Genomic DNA, 5,403 nt, shown 5'->3' with positions numbered 1-5,403 from the left:
TGTATGCTGTGAGTTTTTCAGTGTCTATTACATAGTGGCTGTTGAACAAGTACTTATTGACAAAAAATAAAATAATGCATTTTTTTGCATCTACCCTGGATAAGGCACTTGCTAGGCACCATGTTTTACCTCGTTTAAGCCTCATAGCCACTGAGAAGCAGACAGCATTGTTCCATTTTATAGGCAAGAGAATAGAGACCTGAGACATCTCAAGGTCAAACAGTATTACTTGAAACTCACGTTGCTTCATCACGTCATCCTGCCCGTTGCCCCTTACTCTGAAACTGCAATTAATTGCATCATGTTATATTTTTTTCCCAGATTTATCTTTTTGGGATTTCATTGAGCTCTTTTCATTTTCTGGGATTACCTCTACAAGTTTTGCATGTGGAAGTGTGATTATATTTTCCTCTGAGTACTTTGCTCATCACTGACAGAGGGTCATCTGGTTGGAACCACCAGGCTTCCAGTGACTTTTAAGAGATATTAGCACACCTTTACATGTCAATTATACTTTAAATATATAAATTATTCAACTTTATTGAAATAGCCAAGTATCATCATTCAAGGTGAATAAAATAGATTCTGGGAACAGCTTGATAACATTTTTACTCATTCCATAACTATTGTCAGTTATTGCTTCATGTAGATCCAATCTTATCTCAGGACTTGAATAGAACAAGCTCACCACTGATTTCTCCAGGGCTTGTGCTTGGCTGACACTTAGAGGACGTTAGGACAGTTTGTGATGGAAAGTCCAATTCCTCAGCTGTAATAGTCTTTGGTAGTCAGAACAGGATAGTTCCCTCCTTGGCTTCTAGTGCTGTCCTTGTCCAATAAGATGGTTACCAGTCACATGTGGCTATTGGGTTACTGAAATATGGCTATTCTGAATTGAAGTGTACCCTAAGTAAAAAATATACACTGGGTTTCAAAGATGTAGTAAAAAGGGAGGTAAAATATTCAATTAACATTTTTAATGTTTAATACATATCAAAATAATATTTTGAATATATTAGACTAAAGAACATACTAGTGTATTAATTTCACCTGCTTCTTTTTTATTTTTAAAATTGCTTATGAGGCTGGGTGCGGTGGCTCACGCCTGTAATCCCAGCACTTTGGGAGGCCAAGGTGTGTGGATTTCCTGAGGTCAGGAGTTCAAGATTAGCCTGACCAACATGGTGAAACCCCGACCCTACAAAAATACAAAAATTAGCAGAGCATATGGCGGGTGCCTGTAATTCCAGGCACTTGGGAGGCTGAGGTAGGAGAATCATTTGAGCCAGGGAAGCAGAGGTTGCAGTGAGCTGAGATCATGTCATTACACTCCAGCCTGGGCAGCAGAGCAAGACTCCATCTCAAAATAAATAAATAAATAAATAAATACATAATTGCTTATGAAAAAATATAAAATTACATATGTGGTTCACATTTGTAGTTGGCATTATATTCCAATTGGACAATGTTATTCTAGAGAATGCCTTAGTTTGCTGTCCTTGATCAGTCTTCAAGTTCCAGATTGTTCCCAGATTAAGAGCCAAAGTGAAACATAAATTTTAGGCAGCAGCTTAATTCTGTTTTTTGTGAAGCATGGCGGTCTTTTCCCCAGTTAGTAGGTTTCTCAGCTGATTTACTGACTCCTCCTACTTAACATCCCTCTCCAAAAGGAATTAAGTTCTTTGACCTGTACTTGAAATTTATTGAAAATTCAGCTAGTGGTACTTTCATCCATTTAGCCAAAAGAGTTTATAGAAAAGACTATAGCATCTGAGAATGTCAATGCAAGGTTGGTCAAAAAGACAATTTGAGGTATTGTTGTACTCAGATCAAGGCTGGATCAGGCTTAGGTCACCAAAGAGTAAACTAAAGTTAGGACCAGAGTCAATCAGATAATCTGAGCTAGGATCTCAGGGCCACTGTAGGCAGCAGCCAAGGGCCTCTAGTCTGGCCAGAGCTCACAGGAGCGTTTTCATCTAAGGCAATAAGATTCTTCTCACCATCTCCTCGCCAATTTCTGTCCCTGATACCTTACTCCCGAGGCTAAGAAGGGAAAAAACTTCTAAGGTAGGTTCTGATCCTTTGTGAAAGAAGTTGCCCTTTGTCTTCTTTTAGAAAAGCCCTAGAGAAGGGTCGGGTATTGGTGCTCCACCTTCTGAGTGACTGCCCTCTCCGTTGGGACTTAGATCCTTTCTACGTTGGTGGGAGGCTAGGGTCCCATGAGTAGTTTCCTCCTTTTGGGGCAGTTGTTCTATGAGGCTGGACTGTTGACCAATGCTTAGATCCCAGAGGACCTTTAACAAGGCATGAACACAGTCTTAGTTTTTAGTGGAATCCAGCTGCCCTCCACCTAGTTATTGAGAAAATATTCTCTAATAATCCGTCTTCTCTCTGGCTGTATATAGATTATGCATAGTTTTTGCTATGGGTAATATCTGCCATGTGTAAGTTTTATGTTTATGAAAGACTATTTGTTTGTTTTTCAACTCTTTATTATTCAAACACACATAGGTAGAGAAAAAAGTATAATGAATCCCCATAGACTGTCACTGAGCCTCAGCAATTACCAACATATGGCTATTAAAAAAAAAACTATGTTTCCTACTTCTCCCTACCTCCTGCTAGACATCATATTATTTCACCTGTAAATGCTTCAATTATGTGTTTCCTGGAGATAAGAACTCTTATTCTTTAAACATAGCCACAATACTGTATTTTACCATCTAAAAATATGAACTTTATTTTGGCTTTTATGAAAGTAATACCTTTTCATTGAAAATATTCAGATAATACAAAAAAGGTAGAAAGAAGAAAGTAAAAATAACTCATAAACCAATACCCAGGTATAATTACCGTTAGCATTTTGTTACATATAGTTTTATATATTATGCTTAGTACATATTATTTATACAAACCAACTTATATAGAATCATTCTATGGATGATGTTTATAATCTTTTAAATTGTTTTTGGCAATCATTTACAAAATTAAAGTGTAAAATACACACAAAGAAGTGCACAAAGTACAAGTGTACAAGTCAACAAATTTTCACTGTCATTTAACCAACTATCATGCAGATCAGGAAACATGATTACCTTTAGCCCCAAACTTCTCCCATTCCTCTCTTAGTCATTAACCCCACTAAACATAGCTCCTATGCTAACTTCCATTGCTACAGATTAGTTTTGCCTACTTTGGAATTTTATACAAATAGAATCATGCAGTATGTGTTCTTTTCTGTGTGACTTCTTTTGTTCCATTTTATATTTTTAAGGTAAATCTGTGCTGTTGTATGTGGTAGCACTAATTCATTTATTTTCTTTGTTGTGTACTACTTTACTGTGTGAGTATATCACACTTTATTTATCCATTCTACTATTGATGGAATCCTCCTGCCCCAACCCGTTGTGTTGCTATTAGGAATGTTATTTGGTACACATATGCATGCATTTCCACATATATTTTCTACATGACATTTCCTAAGGTATATACTTAGGAGCAGACTTGTGGTTTTACCAACTGATGCTTGTACCAGCAATCTATAAGAGTTCCATTTGCTCCACATCTTTGCCAATACTTGGTTATTATCAGTGTTTTAAATTTTTTTTATTCTGGTAAGTATGTAGTAGTAATTCATTGCAGTTTTTAAATTTATATTTCCCTAATGACTAATGAAATTGTGTGCCTTTTCTTATGCTTTTTGGGTACATGCTTTTTGGGTACATCATCTTTTGTGCAGTATCTTTCATATTTTCTACATTTTTCTATTGGAAAATATGAAATATGTATACTTCTTTCTACTGATTGTGGAATTCCTTTATGTATGTTGAATATGAGTTTATTTGCAGTATATACTGTGAATACCTTCTCCTACTATGTGGGTTGCTTTTTCACTCTTAAGGTTTCATTTGATAAACAGAAGTTTTAAATTTTGATAACATTTCATTATCAATATTTTTCTTCATGTTTACAGTGTTTTGTGCCCTGTTTAAGAAATATTTGCCTACTCCAAAGCAATTAACATGTTCTCCTATGTTCTAAAAGCTTTATTGTTTTACTTTTCACTTTTTCTTTTACAACACATCCAAAATTAATTCTGTGTATGGTGTGAGGTAGGGATCAAAATTTGTATTTTTCCGTATGAATATCCAATTGAATAAGCTTCATTTATTTAAAAGAATATTTCCCACTGTTCTGTCATCTTATCTTTGTGATAAGGCAAATGACAGCACACATGAGTCTGTTTATGTGTTCTCTATTCTGTTCTATTGTGCATTGGCTAACTTTGTGCCCTTCCACAAGTGTCTTAATTACAAGAGCTTTATAATGTAGCTTAATATCTGGTAGTTTAAGACCTCCACATTTGTTACTCTTTCTCAAGATTCTCCTAGCTATTTTAATACTTTGCACTTTTACATAAATTTTGGAATCAGTTTATCAATGTCTACAAAATTTTTCAAAATGTTGAGATTTTTTTTTTATTAGAATGGCAGTGAATTTTATATCAATCTGGGGAGAATTAATACATTTACAATATTGATTTGTTTCAACCTATAACTGTGTTGTCTTACCCCACCAATTTCAGTCTTCTTTAATTTATCTTAAGCATGTTGTTTTTTTTGTCTTCAGGTTTTGCACATATTTTATTGGATTTATTTAAGGGTACTTGTGTTTGATGCTACAGAAAAGGACACTTTATATACATATATATTTTTAAATTGTGGTTGTATATAGAAATACAATTAATTTTTGTATATTGAGCTGTGACCTTGCTTGACTTGGTTAAATTAATTTTTTAACTCTATCAGTTTCTTTGTACATTCTTTTCGGTTTTCAAATATACCAAGAGACAGCTTTATTTTTCTTTCTTTTCTTTATTTTTCTTTTTCACATCAGATGGGTAATGTGCCAACATAATAACAAGGTTTGAGGGAGGCACATCTCATACGTGTGTGAAAAGCCAATCATCATGCTTATGAACTACAACATGATCCTATTTATTTATTTTCAATTATTTTATCCTCCTCTGCCTCTTGCCTTGCACTACATAAGATCTGTGATATAATGTTGAATAAGAAAGGTGAAAGTGAACATCATTGCATCACTTTTGATATCAAGGGTAAGTCTCAATATTTGTCAGTAAAAATGGTGTTTGCTGCAATTTTTTTGTAGTTGCCCTTTATGAAATTAAGGAAGTTTCCTTCTGTCATTAATTTGCTAAGCTTTTTATTGCTTTCTAATTTTAAACAAGAACAGGTATTGAATTTTATCAAATGACTTTCCTATATCTATAGAGATAATTATGCAATTTTTTTCTTCATCCTTTTAATTTGTGAATTACAATCAATTACACTGATCAATTTCCAAGTAGTAAACAAACTTTGTTTTCTTAGAATAAGCCCA

General features: G+C 34.3%; 1 non-coding gene across 1 annotated transcript; it reads right to left on the bottom strand.

Annotated features, from left to right (window-relative positions):
* Positions 1-4,890: 4,890 nt before the first annotated feature.
* LOC119470380 lies at positions 4,891-4,992 on the bottom strand. Its single transcript, XR_005199271.1, has one exon. It is a non-coding gene; the product is annotated as a small nucleolar RNA U13 (small nucleolar RNA).
* Between the last annotated feature and the right edge of the window lie 411 nt (positions 4,993-5,403).

Source organism: Cebus imitator, unplaced genomic scaffold (genome assembly GCF_001604975.1).
Source record: "Cebus imitator isolate Cc_AM_T3 unplaced genomic scaffold, Cebus_imitator-1.0 Scaffold28, whole genome shotgun sequence".
NCBI lineage: Eukaryota > Metazoa > Chordata > Mammalia > Primates > Cebidae > Cebus > Cebus imitator.
This window is presented reverse-complemented; position numbering and strand designations above follow the sequence as displayed.